Source organism: Neophocaena asiaeorientalis, unplaced genomic scaffold (assembly GCF_003031525.2).
Source record: "Neophocaena asiaeorientalis asiaeorientalis breed wild unplaced genomic scaffold, Neophocaena_asiaeorientalis_V1.1 scaffold70, whole genome shotgun sequence".
Classification (NCBI taxonomy): domain Eukaryota; kingdom Metazoa; phylum Chordata; class Mammalia; order Artiodactyla; family Phocoenidae; genus Neophocaena; species Neophocaena asiaeorientalis.
Genome location: NW_020175410.1, coordinates 6,246,414 through 6,268,395, shown reverse-complemented (window position 1 = coordinate 6,268,395; position 21,982 = coordinate 6,246,414).

Genomic DNA, 21,982 nt, shown 5'->3' with positions numbered 1-21,982 from the left:
CCATATGACCCAGCAATCCCACTACTGGGCATATACCCTGAGAAAACCAAAATTCAAAAAGAGTCATGTACCAAAATGTTCATTGCAGCTCTATTTACAATAGCCCGGAGATGGAAACAACCTAAGTGTCCATCATCGGTTGAGTGGATAAAGAAGATGTGGCACATAAATACAATGGAATATTACTCAGCCATAAAAAGAAATGAAATTGAGCCATTTGTAATGAGGTGGATAGACCTAGAGTCTGTCATACAGAGTGAGATAAGTCCGAAAGAGAGAGACAAATACCGTATGCTAATACATATATATGGAATTTAAGAAAAAAATAACGTCATGAAGAACCTAGGGGTAAGACAGGAATAAAAACACAGACCTACTAGAGAATGGACTTGAGGATATGGGGAGGGGGAAGGGTAAGCTGTGACAAAGCGAGAGAGAGGCATGGACAAATATACACTACCAAACGTAAGGTAGATAGCTAGTGGGAAGCAGCTGCATACCACAGAGAGATCAGCTTTGTGACAGCCTGGAGGGGTGGGATAGGGAAGGAGACACAAGAGGGAAGAGATATGGGAACATACGTATATGTATAACTCATTCATTTTGTTGTAATGCAGAAACTAACACACCATTGTAAAGCAATTATACTCCAATAAAGATGTTATTTTTTTTTAATGTAGAGAAAAAAACTATTACAAGTGATTTCATTAAAAACAAAACAAATACATCATGTTTAACTCATTGCCAGTTAAAATGATTAGTATCTCAAAATTACTGTTATCTTACTATTGATTTTTCCTCTATATTAGAGCTATATGTGATAAACATGGTGTGGTAAATAGTATGTGAGAATACAGAACTTCTCTTTTTAAAGTATTGTCTGCAATAAATAAGTTAAAATACTCTGTGCATGAAGGTAATACTGATTTCTTAATTTGCTTATATTAAATTTAGCCCAAGAGGGTAATCTAAGAAATTCAACTACTCAGTAAAGTTTGCTTCCTCATTTGAATAATTCATCTTTATATCTAGCTGCAGTATCTGGCAGTTTCCCAGTCTCCTGTCCTCATGTTAATCATTATGCAAAGGTATTTACCTTAAAAACTTTTCATCTCATTAGGCTGCAAAAAATAATGTCTACATTTACAAAGGAAAGTTTTGCTAGCAGCATACAGTTGGTGCTTTTTTTAAAAAGCAGAGTTTTCAATATAAGACAACTTAAGGTTACACGAAAGTCATTATAAAAGTCAATATAAATGTTAAAACATTACCATATCTATTAAGTAATCCTAAAAATAATCATTTTATTCAATAAACAATAACCTTGGTATGTCAAATTATTTTTAAAAAGTTCAACTTACATACTGTAATAAAGATTCCAATTTGAAAAATATTGGTTCAAAAGTAAACCCCTGTTTTTCTGCCCTGCTTCTTCTAATCTACTTTGTCTCCAGTCTTCCCCACTTCCCTAAATGCAACCACAAAACATCCATGTGTTCATAGCTAGGAACCACCTGGGTTCCCTTCACTTTCCCACAGTCCACCAGCAAATGTTATCAGTTATCCAAAACAGACATAAACCCTCATCTATGCTCCCATTATTTTAAAAATAGCTTCACAATATACTTCTGGCTTTTGTTCTTGATCCTCTGCAGTCTGCTTTCCACATAGCAGCAGGAGTGATTCTTTGAAATGTTTCTTGAATCCTGTATGCATCTGACTAAAAACCCTCAAAGGTTTTTCTTTTTTTTAATTGCATTTGGGAAAAAAAATTTTATAAAGAATTGCCATGGCCCTGTCATTACAGACATCTGCAATCTTGTTGACCTCTTTCTTACTCCTGTTAAGCCCATTTCCTCTTAGGCTTCCTAACATTTGCACATGTGGTTTTCTCTGTCAGGAATGCCCTTCCTTCTTTTCTCTTCATGGCACGTTCTGTTCATTGGTCATAACTCAGCTGAAACTTCTTCTCAGAAAGACTTTCCCTTTCATCTCTATCTAAAATGGGTTCTGTGTATCCCACCCTCCCCAAGCCCATATGTTGCACTTCCAGATCCAGTTGTTTAAGTCACCAACCTGTCACCATCTATATTTCTTTGATTTGGTTGCTAACTGCTTATGGTTTAGCCTTTCTCCCCACCCTAAATATAACCTACTGGAGTGAAGGAACCATATCTCCAGTAGTTCACTAAAGTAACTCCAGTGTTTAGCAAATTTAAATTAACGACTAATTGGTAACGATGTGGGTAAAGTGTTAAAACTCTCAGTTTTTGATAATTTTCATGCTTATAAAAATAAAAACAAAGAGATCTTAAGCATTTTCAAGTTAAAGAAAGACAGTGTTCATATGGGTAAAGAATCCTAAGACCAAGCAGAACACATCTAAGTATGTGTTTTGATGACTGCACATTCCCTGATGACTATTGGGGGTATTTTTATTGGAACCTTCCCAAGGCATTTGAAGTTAACAGAGAATTCAAGTGAAGTTTTGTTTTGTTTTGTTTTTTTATGTACTACATATCTTTGTCTATTTAACTACAGAAGAAATTCTTCATGGACCTGTGTTCTGGAGAATAGCAATTTCAAGATCAAATAATATCCAGTCATAACTGGCAGGTTATTCATAAATTGTGATGGATTTTTGCTGATAATGATGAGCACCCCTTGTAACTTGCACTCATTGGTGATACAGCTGGCAAGAGTTAGAGAACTATCTCAGGCTCTGGAGCAGAGGTTTTCCTCAGTGTGAAGCTAATTAAGCCACACATGGACCCTAACCCCTGAACTTGCCCTTATTAGCATCATACTATACCCAATGAAGCCAACTAGCTCGACAGACTGAAGGCCAAAGTACTCCTACTGACATTCCACCTCTCATTTTCAGTCAGAGAGGAATCAGCTTATAATATTTACCAGAAAGCCTGGTGATAAATTCCACAACTTCATTTAAAAGATATTTCAAATGGGATGTCAAGGTAACAGTTCAAAAACCTTTAGACTTTGTAGGTAAGGTCTGTTTATTGTTCTCTGAATTATATCATTTTCCCAAATAACCCGTGCTTCAGATTTGGAAAACTTATGATGCAAGCACAGAAGGCTTCACTTAGCATATGTAATATTTTCCTAGAAAGTGAATAATCACAAACTTTTGTGTATATATGTACATACGTATATATGTTGTTTGTATGTATGCATATAAAACAGCAATTACAGAACACTGTTAATGTATATTTTCCCCAAACTCTGAATGCCATCATATTCACCAAGGCAACAAGTTGAAAGAGTATCATATTGATTTCTTTCAATAAATGGACATTCTACTTTGAGTCTGGAGTGTTCTGAAACCTGCATTGCTCACTCCACTTGCACTCTTTCTGTTAGGTATTTTGTGTTCTAGTGAAAAATTTTAATCTTTGATGATTGGCCAAAGTAGTATAAGTGACAGTACTGAACCTATCACAAAGAAAAACAATGGAAGAATGTATCAGGCTGATGTTAACTTTTTCAATAGATCAAGGAACTAATACAAGAAATAAGAGAGAGATCACAGATATAAAGAACAAACTAGAGGTTACCAGTGGGGAGAGGGAAGGGGAAGGGACAAAATAGGGGTAGAGGACTAGGAAGTACAAACTATTAGGTATAAAATAAGCTACAAAGATATATTGTACAACACAGAGAATATAGCAAATATTTTATAATAACTATAAATGGAATATAACCTTTAAAAATTGTGAATCACTATATTGTATACCTATAACTTATATAATATTGTATATCAACTATACTTCAATTAAAAATATATATATAAAAAAGAAGACCACAAATAACAAATGCTGGTGAGGATGTGGAAGAAAGGAACCCTAACATCATTGGTTGGAATGTAAAATTGGTGCAGGCCCTATGGAAAACAGTATGAAGCTTCCTCTAAAAACTAAAAACAGAACTACCATATGATGCATCAATTTCACTCCTTAGTATATATCCAAAGAAAATGAAAACACTAACTTAAAAAGATACATGCACCCCAATGTTCATAGTAGCATTATTCACAATAACTAAGATATGGAAGCAACCTAAGTGTCCATTAACAGATGAATCAATAAAGACGATGTGGTATATATATATAATGGAATATTACTCAGCCATATAGAAGAGTGAAATTCTGCCATTTGCAACGAGGGTGGACCTAGAGAGTGTTATGCTTAGTGAAATAAGTCAGACAGAGAAAGACAAATACTTGTTATCACTTATATATGGAATCTAAAATTAAAACGAATGTATATGACAAATTTGAAACAAACTTACAGATACAGAGGACACACCAGTGACTACCAGTGGGGAGAGGGAAGGGGGGAAGAGCAAGATAAGGGTATGGAATTAAGAGATACAAAATACTATGTATAAAATAGAAAAGCAGCAAAGATATATTGTATAGCCTAGGAAAATATAGCCATTATTTTGTAATAACTTTAAATGGTGTATAATCTATATAAATACTAAATCCTATGTTGTAAATCTGAAACTAATATAATATTATAAATCAACTACACTTCAATAAAAAATAATAAACAATAAATAAGCTACAAGTGGTGCTTTCCAGAAGCTCTGCATACATTGCATTTATTTAGTAGAGAAAATGGTAATTTTCAGCTTTGCCCTTACAAGGTGTTCTTTTTTTTTTTAAGGTGACATTATAAATATCTGGGACAGCATAAACATTATAGAAGAAGGGCCCTCTGCTATCTGATTGAGCAGGTAGTGATCCTAATTAACTTATAGTTTTATAAATGAACAAACTGCTTTCGACAAGGAGTTTATTCTATCCTAATTTCTTGAATGGTAAATCATAGAAAGATTCAAGTTAATTCAGATTAAGCGTGTTAACAGGATATAGCTTTTATATTTTGCAGTTTAACTGCACCTTTTAATACTTTAAATGGATTATAGGTATGGCCCTTATGAAGATATTTGCTGTAAATCTATTAAAAGACTTTCGCTTATGGTTGTTGCTATACTGGTGTATGAAACTTATACAATTAAACTCCAGTGTGGTACTCAAAAAGATATATATTACATATATATATATATATTTATTGGTAAGAAACTGAACTTCCTCTTCCCCCTAAAATTGGAAACAAGTCAAGATTATCCAGTCTAATCATTTCTATCCAGCATTGTACTGGAAGCACAAGCCAGTGTAATAATGCAAAAAATAAATAAATAAATTCATCCAGAGTCAAAGGAAAAATGAAAACGTTATTCAGAGATGACATAATTTTATAAACGGAATACTAAGAAATCTTAAAAATCTGCTAGAACTAATAAGTAAATTTAACAAGGTTGAATTATAAAAGGTCAACAAATAAAAATAAGCTGTATTTCTATATATCATAAAGACAATTTAAAATGAAACTTAAAATCAATAGAATCAAAAACATAAGAAAAACTAGGGATACATTTAGTAAGAATGTGTAAAACTACTGCCCTAACAATGATAAAACATTGCTGAGAGAAACTGATGAAGACCTTAATTAAATGAAGAGATATATCCCTTGTTTATGAAACAGAAGACTCAATATTATTAACATAACCATTATCCTCAAACTAATAAGTAGACTCAATGCTGTCCAATAAAATTCCCAGTAGACTTGTTTTTAGATATTGACAAGTTGAATTTTAAATTTATATGGCAATGAAGAAGCCCCACAGTAGCAAAAATAATCTTGAAATATAACAAAGTTGGAAGATTTACAATACTTGACTTAAAGACTTAACAATTGACCACATCAATCAAGACAGTATAATGCTGACATAGGACAAAGATGTTAGTAGAAAAGAAGTAACCACATGCCTACATGGTCTTTTCAACATACACTGAAGTAGCTTAATGGAGAAAGAAAAATCTTTTTAATAAATATCAACAGAACTATATAAACTGGAGAAAGATAAACCTGGGCCTATAACTCATACCCTGTACAAAAATTAGTTCAATATGGACTATAGTCCTCAATACAAAGCTAAAACTATAGAACTCCTTTAAAAGTACTCAGAAGAATATTTTCATGACCTGGAGGTAAGCAAGGACTTCTTAGAAGCAAGAAAGCAATAACAATAAAGGAAAATATTGATAAATCAGACTTTCAGAAATGCAACAGTTCCTCTTCAAAAGACATCATTAAAAACAAAATTGGTAAGCAACAGGCTAGGACGAAAATTTGTAACACATACTTCTGACAAAGGATTTGTATCCAGAATATATAAAGAAATTTTATAACTCAATAATAAAAAGGCAAACAACTTAATTTAAAATGAGTAAAAGATATAAGCAGACACTTCACAAAAGAGTATGTACAAATGGCCAATGAATTCATTAAAAAAATGTTCAACATAATTAGAGATCAAGGAAATGTTTTTAAAAAACAAACCTCTAATGAAGTACCACTACACACCCACCAGAATGGATAAAATTATAGACCAACAGCAACATCACATTTTAGAGAAAATGTAGAACTTTCATGCATTGTTGATAGGGGTGTAAAATGATACAAACACTTTAGAAAATGATTTGGAAATTACTTATAAAGTTAAACATACATTTAACCTATGATCCAGCAATTCAGTTCTTGATTATTTCCCAAGAACTGTCCATGAAACAACTTGTACAAGAATGTTTGTGTAGGGTTGTTTATAATAGTAAAAAGAAGCAATCCAAATATCTATCAACAATGAATAATATATTCATATCATAGAACACTACTAAGCTATAAAGAGGAATAAACTACTGATATAAGAAACAACATGAATGAATCTCAAAAAAATTATACTTAGTGAAAGAAGTTAAATCTTTCAACTTAAAATCCATCAGAAGCTTCCAGTCACCTATGGGATAAAGTGAAAACTGCTTTTCATAACAGGCAAAGGCCTCCATTATCAGGTTCCAGCTTTATCTATCTCCACTTCTCTTAGCACTTCTGAGGTTTCAGCAATACTATATATATTTCAGGAGTTTGTAAACCCTTCTGTAAAGATAGTAAATATTTTAGACATTTCAGGCTGTATGATCTCTATCACAAATACTCAACTCTGCCACTAAAGTGCACAAGGTGCCATTGACAATAAGTAAAAGATAATGTGTGTTTCAATAAAACTTTATTTACAAAAACAGGCAACTGTCTGCATTTGGCCAACAACCCATAGTTTGTGACTCTTGCTATAGTACTAACTGATCCCTTGACATAACACCAAGCTATACTCTACTCAAAAGAGTGCCTGCTATATGATTCCATGTTAGAATAGACAAAACTAATCCACAGTAAATAACACCGAGACAATCGTTGCTTTTGGGGGTTGTTCAAGGGACTGTCTGGGAAAGGGCACAGAGGAATCTTCTTGGATGGTGGAAACTTTATGTCTGATAGGCATGTGGGTACATGGGTGTTAACATTTTTCAAAGCTCAGTAAAAAAAAAAAAAAAAATCAAAACTGAAAACTATCACATGTAAAAATTGATGCACATACTAATATCTAGTGTTTATAATTAGTGTTCTATGTATTATGTAACTACAGTCTGTCATAAAGATTTTAATTAAATTCCCTTTAAAAGAACTCAAGAATTCTCCTCAGATTTATATAGTAATAAAAATGTTATACAGCAATGAAAACTTATTTCGAACAAATTTCAATACTAAGAATATTACGTTACACAATATAATTTCGTCCCTGTTGTGTAAGCCAAGCAGATTTCCATGACTGTAAATCATTATACAGAATTTCCAGGGAGATGCAACTTTTCACTACTAGAAATGAGGAATTAAATGGAAAAGCTGAATGAAACTAAACAGAGTAAGATTGCCATCAGATTTAAATATATCTTTTAAATGCTCTACATATATGTATATGTGTATATGAATATATGTGTGTGTGTGTGTGTGTGTGTGTGTGTATGGAAATATAGTGTGTTCCTTAATGGCTTGAGTTTTGAGGCTTGCGTTTCAGTGGGGCTCCACCACTTACAAGCTGCGTGACTGTGGGTAAGTCATTTAATCTTTTGGTTTCTGAGTTCTGAGTTCCTCTTCTATAAAATGTAATAATAATAATATGTAACGAAGAGAGTTTTGTGAGGAATCTGTGAGACAATACAAGGAAAAATTGTTCTAAAGTATTTAGAGCAATACTTTAGACATATTGTGGGCTCAATAAAAGTTAGCTGTATTGTTATTATTTTATCAAATATGTCCATAAAGATATAGATATTGATACAGGAGTGAATATGAATATAGATATAAAAAAGCACTAAACATTTTAACAATGGTTTTCCCTGGGCAGTGGGATTATGTACAATTGTATAAACACTTTATGCTTTCTACATTTCTTCAATAAAGATTTTTATAATCAAAAAGAATTTAAATCTGGAAAAAAAATTTTAAAAATGTTATCTCCCAAAATCCCAGGCAAACATTCCAGTGCCCTCCAAGGTAGTCCAGCTGTCCTTGAGATATGCAGACACCATCCTAAGTGAATTCTGTGCTATAACTGAAAATATCTCCTCAATAATTAAAGCATTAGCCAGTTGGCCTTTTCCATAAAATCATAACAGAAATGGCTGATCACCACATTATGTAGGAAATTCTGTATCCCATGGCTGGTGATTAATAGAATGGCATATTCCATCGACATTGTCATACTAAGCAACAGTGTTCTCTCCATGCAGCCATAGAAGTGGGTACGCTGTTCAGAGCCAATCTAAGGTGATTACCACGGAACAGCACTCATTTTACTAACAGCAAGGCATATTATCCTTCATGCATGGTGTAGCATCCAAGTTTAATAAGATTCTGAAAGTGAAACTGAGGACATTTGGGAAAAGGACCCTAAATCCTGCGGAAAGTATTTTGTCACCTCTTGTTTATCACTTGTGTGTCAAACAGCCATCTCGATTACACTAACGACTCAATTTAATAGAAGGGCAAGTGGATAGACCATAATAGAAAGAAGGCAATGTTGGTATTACAGACTTGAAAGTTTGATTAAAGGAGTAGAAAAATCATCTCTCTTGTGCTATAGACATCCCATTGGCTGGGGGTCAGGGAATAAAATAGAAGACCATTTTATATTAGGAGTATAGAAAAGTAAGAAAGTAGCCTTTTAAATTACAATTTTGGGTGAGGCTAACTGAGTATCAAAGACCAGGACTGGCTTTATGTTGAGTATTCTGGGGATTGTGATAGCCGTGCCACACTCCAACCCAGCCCACCCTACTATCAGTGTTCTTTCTAAAAGACAAATCCTTACATTTAAAAAACCCGTCAGGGCTTCCCTGGTGGCACAGTGGTTGAGAGTCCGCCTGCCAATGCAGGGGACACGGGTTTGTGCCCCAGTCCGGGAAGATCCCACATGCCGCAGAGCGGCTGGGCCTGTGAGCCATGGTCGCTGAGCCTGCGCGTCCGGAGCCTGTGCTACCAAAAAAAAAAAAAAAAAAGAAAAAAAAAGAGAAAAAAAACCTGTCAGAAGCTCCACCATCACCTACAGAATAATGGGAAACTGCTTTACTTAGTAGGCAACGCCTTCCATAATCAGGCTCCAGCTTCATCTACTTCTACTCCTATTGGTACTCCTGAGGCCTCGGCAATGGTACTTGCTGATCTCTTAACACAACACCTTGCTTTTGCACACAGCAATGCCTCTGTATATGTCGTTTTGCCTACATAAAATGTCCCTTTCTCTGAATTATTCCTACTCATCCTTTAAAATTAAGTTTTTTTTTTAATTTTCCAAATTCCAAGTAGAGTTGATTATACCTCTTCTGGGCTGCCCATACCTTGTACATGGGTACCACATTAACATAGGGATTATTGACACATGCATTTGTTTTCCTAGAGGACTATGTGTTTCAGGACAGCAGGGCAGAGATTGTGTCTTCTTTAATTGAAGTATAGTTTATTTACAATAATATGTTAGTTTTAGGTGTATATCATGGTGATTCAGTAGTTTTGCAGATTATATATACTCCGTTATAAGTTACTACAAGATAATGGGTATAATTCCCTGTGCTATATATTATATCCTTGTTACTTACCTATTTTATATATCTTAGTTTTTATCTGTTAATCCCATATGTCATATTTGACATATTTTCCTCTGTGAGCAGTCTGACTAATATATCTCAATAGAGATACACATGGTACTCATGTACCAACCAATCAGAAAAGCCCAGAGCCTAGTTAAGCTTTCTAGCTCTCTTTGGTTAATATCAAGTCCCTAGAATAGAATAGCATTTACTAAAGTGTACTACATGCAACCTCAATTCCACAGGGTGTTAATATTTATTATATGAAAAGAGGATTCTGCGATCAAATCAGTAAACAGTAAAATGTTGTCTCTCACCAGGACTCGTCAGAGCCTTTAATACATTACAGATTTTAAAAATTTCATATCTTAATATATGTGGATATATTATACAAGAATTATTGCATATATGAACATGACCCATTTTTTCCAGGACACCTCTCAATGTACTAGTGGTCTATGAAATACACTTTGAGAAATTCTGCTCTCTCACCCAAAAGAAGGATGTAAGGAATGTGAGATATTTCAAGAGTATCATGGCAGGCCATTCTCAGTATGACAAGACAGACAAGGGAATCACCACAATTGGTACTGTACCATCTCACCAAAGTTAAATGTACCCCCCAAATAAGAAAGTTGCATATATGTGAATAGTCAGATGTTATTTTTCTTGATCACATTTAAATTGTTTGCCCAAATGAAAAAAACACGGAAGCAACTGCAGATAAAGCAAATATCTATATTAGTTAAAACAGAAATAGCAGACTTGGAGTCAGCATTAGGAAGGTAGAGCATGCACTGTCTCATCTAAAATTCTGTCTTAGAATTTCCTGTGGAGTAACTTACATACAAAAAAGATTTCACTAAATGTCTCTTGAATTAGAATATAAACAATAACAAAGGTACATCCATGGGTTTCTCATGTGGAATGCTAAATAAATCATATTATACAAATGACGTGTAGAATCTCACCTGTGTGTGAGCCTAGATATGGAAATATGACTTTGGGGGTCAATAATCATGATCAGGGAAGGCAAATCATGGAGTGGCACCTATTAAGACAGACTTGAGATCACAGATAAGGTGCTGGGAGCCCAAGACATGGGTAGGCAATGGTTAATACACACAATTTCAGGCCAATAACTGGTCCAACTCTGTCTATGGATAGAGAATATTCATCTAGTCAATAGAGGCTCAGCAGCAAGACTTTAGTCTGATATAACAGAAACTGGTTAAAATTAAAATAAGCTTCACATCCTAGAAAACTAGAGATTATGTACTGTTGTATAATCAGAGACTCTTTGGCACAATTGATTAGCGTGTTTGGTGGTTAAATAAAAAGTTAACAGAGTCCTGAATTTAATCCTATTTTCTGCCTCTTCCTAGCTCTGAGATCTTTGGAAACGTAACTTGTGGGAAACTCACAAGACTATCGAGACAATTAAATGAAATAATGCACATAAATTAACTAGAACCATCTCTATCACTCAAAAGATGTTTAGTAAATATTAGCTATTATCATCATTGACATATTTCCAGGATAGTAGTTAGGGATCAGGATGAAGCAGAAAGCTACTTATATTAAATAACTGGGAACTTATGTTGTAGGAACCTCTTCATCAGAATGGAGGCCAAGAGAAAAACCGGGATACGGTTTAGATATTCAGCAAACAACACTGGACAATGTCCCAGTTCTAATTCACAGCCAAGCGTCTCAGGTTTAATGTCAGGCCTCAGCGCTCCTTGTGGCACCGCCATTACCCTGGTCAACCTAGCTGAAGGTGCCAATGATGCTGCACATTCTCTGTCCCTCTGTCGCCTTCTCTCCCTCCTGAAGGTATACTCAGTATATTTAGAGCTTGAATTCATCAACTCGTTTCTTCAGTGAGAGGCATGAGCACAGTGCACAGCATGGAGCTGAACAGGACCTGCATCTGAGCCTGCGCTTCACCTTAGCAGCTAGGTCACCTTCAACAGGCCTAGTAATACGTCCATTTTAACTTCTAGGCCTCCTAAGATGAGAGAAATACCTGCCTCAGGCAGGACTTGAGCAGGAACTAGGGCAGAACAGAGGCCATAATTGAGAGATGTCTGAGGATGAAGAAAGTAGAGGCTGGAGGTAGACAAAAAGGAACTAGACTTGCTCTTCACTTCCTGTTTCACTAAATCTAGCCCTGCCCTTTTTTTTTAAACAACGTTCGGTGTTTGAGCCCCCGTACCAACTTTCCTCGGTTCTCTTTTCCTAATCACACTTCTTACTGATCTTCTGGTAGGTATGGTTCTTCATTGGGCAGAGAGTACACAAGGGTCACCTAAGAAGTCTTTGTAAGTTAATGCTGCCCCTATCGCTACTGAGAGAATCGGAGGTATGTGTTCTTGATTCTGTGGATGGCAGGCCAAGGTCAACAGAGAAGGTAACCCAAGCAATTCTGAAACACAGACACAAAGATATGCTCATCTTTGAAAACACTGCTCTCACCTTGATCTTCTGGTCAGACAAGGAAACATAATTACCCAATGCCAGATTTGGGTATATACACATTCACCTGTGCTCATCCACCTGAATGTCATCACTAATCCATGTCTCATATTCTTTTCCTATAAACTTCAGCTCAAAATTGGACAATTAAAAATGGAAACTATAACTTTTAATTATACAAGGTGGACAAAATCTGATATGCAGTTATCTCCCTTAATATACACTATGTAAATGGAAGCAGAATATTTGCCCTTCTCATACTATCTGAAATGCAAACTGTTAGAGCCACTGAATCACCTACGAAGCTTATAATAATTTTAAAAATCAGCTTCTGAATTGTTCTTTCTTTGGTTAGAGTCATTATTTTGACTGGCATACCCTGTAAAAGCTTTGCAAGTAACACAAAGAGGTTACTAAGTGGAAAATATTTCAAGAGCTTTGAAAATATAAGCTTGACAGATTCCTAGACTTGAAGCCCTCAGTTTACAAGAAAATTCATTGCTCACACAAGCTGTAGCATTAGAATGCAGTATGTGGCATTAAATCAAAAAAGAGGCAAATACCTACAGCTCTATGCTGAAGTAAATTTAAAAAAACAAAAACAAAAAACTATCACCCAGAGAAGAAAAAAAAATAAGTATCAGGGAAAGAAATGACTATAGAAAGCACCATGGGAATGTTTTAAACTATTATTTTCTGGGCTCTGAATTTGAGCTAGTTAGAGACCATCAGCTTCTTCAAATGGCTTCAACACATGGCAAATAAAAATTACCAATGAATACGCTGGGACCTTGTTCTACAGTTCTGTATATTTGAGACACATTACAAAGAAGTAAAACTGAATACCCTCCATAAATATGATTGTAACAGTTATAGAGGTGACAAGCACGAAGTCGGGCAGAGGGGGAAGACATTATAATTTTTGTGTTTCGCAGTATGTCAGTTTGTGCAACCAGGAAGCTACCATTTCCAGAGGAAATTACAACAGGTGTAGCAGTCAGCAATTCTACACACTCACCTGGCTTTCCCTGGCAATGAGGAAAAGGTTCATCCTAAGTCTTAGAAAAATGTGCAAGGATGGTCATTAGGAGCAACAGTTGAACAAAAGGAAAACAACTGTAGTCTATTTAGGGAAAAAAATAGTAATTTTTCAAGGGGATATCTTCATTAGTACTGGTTCTTTGTGCCTGAATTTAACAGTTCTCAAGCCTTTGTCTTGGCCCAGAAAATATAATTCTCACAGAGACACAACTATAACCTCAAACTACTCATTATGGCCTTGGTTGTGAAAGACATAATAAGAACAAATAATTAAAGACTGTTCTCAGTAACATGTTCTCACCAATTTAGTGCCCAGAAAGACTGAGAAAGAGAGGAAGAGGAGAGAGAACAGCAGAACATTCTCAACACTCAAAAGAGCAAATCACCATAAGTTGGCTTTGGGCAGTCTATACATATTATTTTTCAGATTCTTTTCCATTATAGGTTATTACAAGATATTGAATACAGTTCCCTGTGCTATATAGCAGGTCCTTGTTGCTTATGTATTTTATATATAGTAGTGTGTATCTGTTAATACCAAATTCCCAATTTATCCCTTCCCACCCTTTTCCCTTTGGTAACCATAAGTTTGTTTTCTATGTCTATCAGTCTACTTCTGTTTTGTAAATAAGTTCATTTGTATAATAATTTTTAAAAAATTTTAAATGATACAAATGTACAGTCTTTTAAATTAGAAACATACAGTGGCTAAACCATATATTTCATTGTTACATAACAAATAGCAACAGAACAAGAATGGTATTGGTGAGTATAATTAAGGGAATACAACATGTTTTTAACAAGCTGAAGCCAGAATACATTGTTTCAAGCATTCCCATAAACTTTTCCAAGGTTCAACATCTTTTAAAAATCTAAATAATAAAGGACAAATAAAATTGTATAATAAAAGAAGGCTTTTTGTCAGTTCTGAGTTAGGTAATTACCTCTCCTCTCATGTTTCCTAAATAGTGCAGCTGCTATACTATTTTGCCGTACACATCCTTGCATGAGCTCTTTTGCTGGTGTACGTATATGCTACGAAGAAAAGACTCAGCGACTAGTGTTTATCCAATAATAGCAGAGCCCTATTCACAACCCCAGCAAACATATAATGAATAGAAACAAGTCCAAATTGTGCCAACTAGATCGTTGCTGACCCTGCAGGACAATCTACTGTATTTCAAGGCAACTATTAGAAACATAGGCAAACAAATGCGAAATGTCTTAAATTTTAATATGGAGTGTGCAGCTGGTTTTGTTGTTTAACTTCCATCTGTTAACCCTTCCTCCTTCTTACCAAAACCTGAATCTTTTTTAGGTATTCACACCTCCCACAAACAGCCCAAATGACTTATGGGACACAGTATTTCTAACTGCCGGTATTTGTTTCTCAAATGTTCACCCAGCCATTATGACATCCAGTGGGAGATACTGCAAAAAAGAGAGAATTGAATATGTGTGCACATCCTATTCTAGTCATCTGGACATTGTCCAAACTTAAGCAGCAAATGAGGCTTTTTATCAAATCCTAATAGTGCAATTTGTTTTACATCCAATTGATTGTGAGGTTAAAACAAAATTGGAGAATAAGAATGATATCTTGTAGTAAGCGTAATACTAAAAATAAGTTCTTTCTTAAACAGGTCAACAAAAAGTATAGCAAGAGAGAAGCAAGATGAAAATGCTTAATAAAATCAGTCCAAATCTTGCTTGACTTCAAGGACACAGCTCATGTATTACTTTGTGTTATTTGCACTAACAAGATAAACCTATTATTGTCAATAAAATTAACAATCAAGACAATTTTGTTTTCTGACAAGCAAGCTACAGCTTAAAATACTAAAAGTGGAATGATGTGGATATGTCCTCATCTTCTATTCAACATACTTGAGGAAGAGAGCTTTACATTAAGATCAACTACAACACCTAAGCAACTGCCATTAGCAGGCATGTTTACAACATTTTTCATGTGGCTCCTTCATGTCCTTCTCAGTGGTCAGTTCATAAGGGCATATGACTTGGTACCACTCTTGTGTCCTTCATTAAGTCACCTTTTCTCATAGTAAAGTGCTTAGGGCGTCTCTTAGACTACCTAGCCAATGCTATCCTAGGAAACTCTTTCTGTTATCACTCTATTGAAACAAAATAAAACAAAAATGTATTCAGCAAACCTATACCTATGACAGAGCTAGACCCTTTGGCATGTGTCATTTCATTTTAATCTTCACTACTCTGCGAGACGGTGATTAACAGCCGTTTTATGAATTATGAAGCTGAGGAGTCATGACTTGCTGAAGGTTAGAGAGCTGCTCCATCAGCTTGGCTGTACTGATCCCAGATCTTTGAGGCTGGAGCTTTTTTTTTTTTTTTTCCACAGCTGCCTTCCTGTTGAACTTCTCAGAGTTGTCCAGTGTTCACAATACACTTTCACATTCTGTGTCACTGTAGTGATTGTTCAGTGAAGATACTGGAATGTTTTCCCAAGAGTCAAAAACAAATTAAAGACCTAATTCACAAATGACAACATCCATGGATGAAAAATAAAATAGCTAGGCTACAAGTGTAAGAGACTATTTCTTTCGAAAGTCTGCAGTCTGCATACACAGATAAGTGATTAGTGTTCCGTGATTTGTATGCAGCTGATAGCTTGTCTGAACCCTTCAGGTTATGACCATGACACTAGGATACTTTTGATTTTCTTCTTAATTGAAAATCACATGGTAACGATGGCCAAGTTCTGTGTAACGCAATCTCATCATCTCTCAGGGGCAATCAATGACTTCAAAGCTGTCTGGCACTAATAGAAGTGCACTCAAACAGCTTTCAGAAGAACACAATCACTGTCTTCTCTTTTCTAATTTTTCAGCACAATAGTTTAGAGCAGTGGCGGGGGTGGGGGGGAAGTGTGTGACTAGAAGAGAAGGTGTGACTTTTTATCTTGGTTTTATTTCTTTCTAACTGGGTTACCTTGGGCAAGTCACTTAACCTCTCTGGGCCTCAATTATATCATATGTAAAATCTGGAGATAGTAATACTTGACCTGCCAACCTCACAGGGCAATTAGGAGAGAATCATTTGACAAAAGGTGGTTGCAAAATGTTATGTAAATATAAGGGGCAGGCAAGGAAACCTGGAGATTTTCAATCAAGTAGCTGATTTTTACTTTTCTATCCAATTTTTAAAATTTAACATTCTATAATGTAGGAAAATGAGAATTTTTGCAAGAATTGTCTTAAAAATTTATTAAGCTTTCCAGCAAGGTTTTTATTTTTCTCAAATAAAGTGTTTTGCGTTTTTGGTTTATTTAGATCGTTTTGTTTTTGATTTTACAAGCTATACACGCTCTTGAAGAAATTTTGGGAATAATATATAAAATAGTGGGGGAAATTACCCATGACAAATTCCACAGATAACATTTTAATTTATTCATTTCCATGCCATTTCTTTGCACACATTTATAAATAAATGTATATTGTTAATATAAAATTAGACTCATTTTTTGAGGTATTTTTTCACTTATCAAGAATTTTATGCAGGTTTTCTGTGGAAACATGAAATCTTTACATAAAAACCCACTATTTCATGAGTAATGTAACATTTAATTTTTGAACAAACTGAGGTTTCTTTCAAATTTATACCACCATCAATAATTAAACAATAACCATCTTTATATGTAAATTGTTGACTAGTTTTTGAGTACTCTTTTATGATTAGTTCCTAGAAGTGCGATTTCCAGGTTAAACATTTTGAATATTTTTAAAGCTTTTGTTACAGATTGAAAAATGGCATTAAATGGTGTTAATTTACACGCCACAAGCTATGAATCGTCCTATCACACGCTTACACACACATGCACACACACATTGCACAACACAAAACAGTGCACAGTAGCCTCTATAGAGATGATGAAAACACAGCAGCTTGTAGTCAGATCTCAGATTGGTAATAAACACTTTTATGTGGCTAACAGACACTTCCCAGTATCCTGTGGTGATACTACTTAAGAAACTGAGGATATGCATCTTTTTGTCACTGATTATTTGCTTAGGAGAGATTAAAAGTGAATGTATTGGGGCAAAACTTTACGAAGAGTAAAAACAAACATTATGTACATTCTCAAATTGCTTTCCACCACGATCATGTTGATTTAGTTTCCCACAAATGATATTCTTCATTCATTCATTCAGCAAACACATACTGATCACTTACTCTGTGCCAGGCATTGTCTAGGCACTAGAGATACAACAATGAACAAAAGCAGTCAGAAATTGCAGCCCTCATGCAGCTCATGATCTAGTTGGGAGGAGAGAGAGAACAAACAGGATAGATACGTAAAATATAGAGATGTACACAACAGTTAGGGAGAAGAAGCAAAGAAGTGGGAAGGAGAGTAATGAGGGTAGGACTTAAAATTCTAGGTTGAGTGGTCAGGGAAAGCATCAAAAAGAAAGTGACATTTGAATAAAAATCTCACTGTGCTAATAAGTTAGGTAAAATGAGAGTCAAGAATTAGTTGACGGATTTAGCAATGCAGTGATCTTTTTTAACCTTGCTAAGACCAATTTCAGGGGGCTAATAGGAGTCAGAGCATGAACCTAAGGGAAAAGAGTCAAAGAGGTCACTAGATCTGTAATGAAAGATCTTCCTCCACATTCAATGAGGTTACCTCCTGATAAACCCATCATTAAGTTGAAAATATCATAAGTTGAAATGCATTTAATACACCTAACCTACCAGATATCACACCTTAGCCTAGCCTACCTTAAAACGCATTCAGAACACTTACGTTAGCCTATAGTAGGGCAAAATCATCTAACACAAAGCCCATGTAAATGTTTTGAATACTATACTGAAAGTAAAAAACAGAATGGTTTTAAGTGTATTGGTTGTTTGCCCTTATGATCGCATGGCTGACTGGAAGCTGAAGCTCACTGCAGCTGCCCAAGTATCACAAGAGGGTACTGTATCACATATCACTAGCCCAAGAAAAGATCAAAATTCAAAATTCGAGGTACATTTCAACTGAATGAATATCACTTTCACACCATCATAAAGTCAGAAAATCCTAAGTTGAACCATTGCAAATTGGATAGCATCTGTACTTAAGTTAATGAGGAAAAAGACATTTAATCCAGATCAGGTGACTGGAGAGAGGTTTAGGATCAAAGACCTAGCTCAGAATAAACTTTACTTGGCTGAATGTCCTCTGTGTATCATATACCCAATGTATTACTGTCAGCCTGTTACTTTACTTTAAAATGTTTAAGTATGGTATATAAATTACACTGGGAAAGGAAAGGAGGGTTACTTATCTTTGGAAGTATCCTCACTCAGAATCTGCTCTCAGGGGTAGCTATGCAAATGCTCCAAATTCATCAAAATCTACCTTCAGAACATCCACTAATTAGCATAAGGTAAGTTAGTAATAATTTTCGTTGATACATGTGTTCAAGATATGTGATTAGCCAGAAAGATTTTACAACACTCCCTTGCTTCAATAAATATATAAGAATCCTGAATCCCTGTTATCCCAGTACCCACTTGAAATAGCACTTTAGGTTAGTAGCTCCATTTAGGCCTGTGCATCCTTACTTCATGAAGGACTCTGATTCTAAATCCAGACCAAAACATTGACTGAGCTTTCAGAATACTGTTAGATTCACCTGGGAGTGAAACTCTCATGCAACATGCTTGCCTGAAAGCCTGAGGGCCTCCTACATCTTTTTCTCCCTAAGCTTCTATTATAGTTCAACCTCATGCCTGGAGTGCTGGGGACACTTCTGAGCAAGAAAAAGTGAAGTTACAGTGTTTCCTGGATCTCCAAAATATGCATGGATGCTGCGCCACCTTCTAAGAGATTCGTATGCCATCTCATGGTGACAGGGATAACGTGGGTGCCATAGAAGCCTCCATGGTCTTTGAGAAGAATCTGAATCATGCTTTGCTATGCTTGTATAAACTCTTCTGTGTGAATTCCTGGGAAGTCACTTCCTAGATGTGTGAGGATGTGGACATTTTCAAGAAGATGGGTGACCACCTGACCAGGCTGCACAGATTCCTTGAGTGATTACTCAATGAGAGGCTCATCGTCAAGAATGGCAATGGACAACCAGTTCAGGTCTTCTCAGCGGGTTGCTTCAGTGCCTTAGCCTAAAAAGGCTTCTCCTTGAAGTTCTTCCAACCATATGGAAGCTTCTGGCCATTCTCCAAGACTCTTATAACCATAAGCCAAGTGGTAAGAGTAAAGCTTCTCTATTTCTCCAAACAGCTTAAGCTCAATGTTTCCCTCTAATTTACTTTGTTTTGTTCTTTGTTTACTTATTTCTGAAGAAATAGCTGTGTATTCAGACACTGACTTTTGCCCATAAACATGTGGGTAGATTTTCCTAGGTGCACCTCATCGCAAACCTGATTGCTGTTAGAATATTCTAGGACAGTTCTTCTCAGAGTCTCTGGACAAATTTCCAGTATCTTTAACAGTCTTTTACCTCCTGCTTCGAGTACATAATTATCTGGCTCTATAGAGATGAACTTATGCCTTAAACATCTGAACTATTCTAAAAGTAATTAGGAATAGCAACATTGAAATTGGGCAGAAGTGGGGGCTACAAATTCTACCATTTTCAGGCTGTGCAATCGTGAGCATATGATTTAATCTCTGAAACTCATTCCCATCATTTGTAAGATAGATATGAGACTATCTTTCTTACAGTGTTATGAGAATTAAATAGAATAGTTGTGAAGTGTTTAGCAGACTGCCTGGCTCATTATAAATTCTAGATAAATGTTACCTATCTTGCCAGCATAAGTATAAAAGCCACAGCTCTCAGTATGCTTGCTGTGGCACTTCCAGTTCCCACTTTTGCTTACAACTGATTTTTCAACATGGTAGGACTATATCACCTCTCACCTATGGACAAACTGCATTACAAGGACAGGTATGAACGAATAGCCAGAAAGCAATAAAACTGCTCTACATTCCTAAGAAACTAACTTGTTTATAGTCAGAGGATAGCTTTATTTCTAGTTAATAAATTGATTCAGCATCTTAGAAGCAACAGTTTGTAGTAGGAATAGATAGAAAGCTACCCTCTTCCTGTATTACCTCGCAGTGGTCTCTCTGAGCTTTGTTAACAAAAATTCCTTCTAGGATATAGTAATTTTTTAAAATTAATCTTAATAATCTATATTATTTTCATTTTATACATCTTTCTATTTTCCGGTTGGTTTTTGCTTCATTGTTGTTATCATTTTGTTTAGTTTTGTCTTTTGTTGTTGCTTTGCTTTTTTTTTTTCTATTCAGAATCTCAGTAACTGCCTGACAACTTTCTTCTTGTCCACTGAGCATGCTTTAATGTCTTCTTATAAGAAAAATGATCAGAAATAATGTCAAGTATATTATAAAGTCGATGTAGAAATGCTATATCAGCATATGCTCTCCAAATAGTAATCTTTTAAAAAAGAAATAACAAACTATTCATATGGACTTAACTTATTACTAAATTATCTCAATTGATTGCACTTCATAAGATTCTGTAAGAACACTTAAAGGTCAATTTGATAACATGCTTCTAGCATCACCTCTGTCCACTGGACTGCACCATTTTCACTCATACACCTCGGATTATTCATTCTCACGTCATCTCAAAAGACAGCATCACCATGATTAGACTGAGACACAGCAATAAGTACCTGTAAAGTAATGAGGGAAAAGAGAAGCCTAAAAATGTTTCAATTGTATGTTGTTCCTAAAAGCCTGTGAGGCTTCTTAGGAAATAGCTCTTCAAGTAAATGAGCTAATGACTAATGCATCCTCCCCGAGAAACTGAACAGAGTCCATACAAAAAGTTCAATACACATCACTGAGCAGGTTACACATGAACACACTCAGCAGCAGAATAAAACTCAGTCAGTAAATCTCAAACCTTTGCAAATCATTTTATTTCATGATTCCCTCAACATGCGTGTACTAAGAATCAATTATTTGCAAGGTCTTTTGGGGACACAAAAGGTAAGAGACATGGCCCAGGCTTCCAGTGAGCTTACACTTGACCCAAGGAGCTTTCAAAAATAGTCATAGCAAAAGGACACAGACTCAAAATATTGAATATGCTGCCACATAAATGTTTGACAGAGGCAAGGAGTTCAATGAAAGACTGTAGAAAAGTTATTCCCATTGGTTGAGAAATAAGGGAAATCTTCACAGAGAATTTGAGGAATCATAAAGGCAACTAAATTCCAAAATTGTGATGCAAAACATGACACGTATTCCTTGACAATGTCTGTTCAAAGAGATAGAAGCAAGTATGCAGTGAGTTAATGTGCCTAGTTAGGTGGAAATTTCATGTAAAAGAATTATTCAGGGCTTCCCTGGTGGCGCAGTGGTTGAGAGTC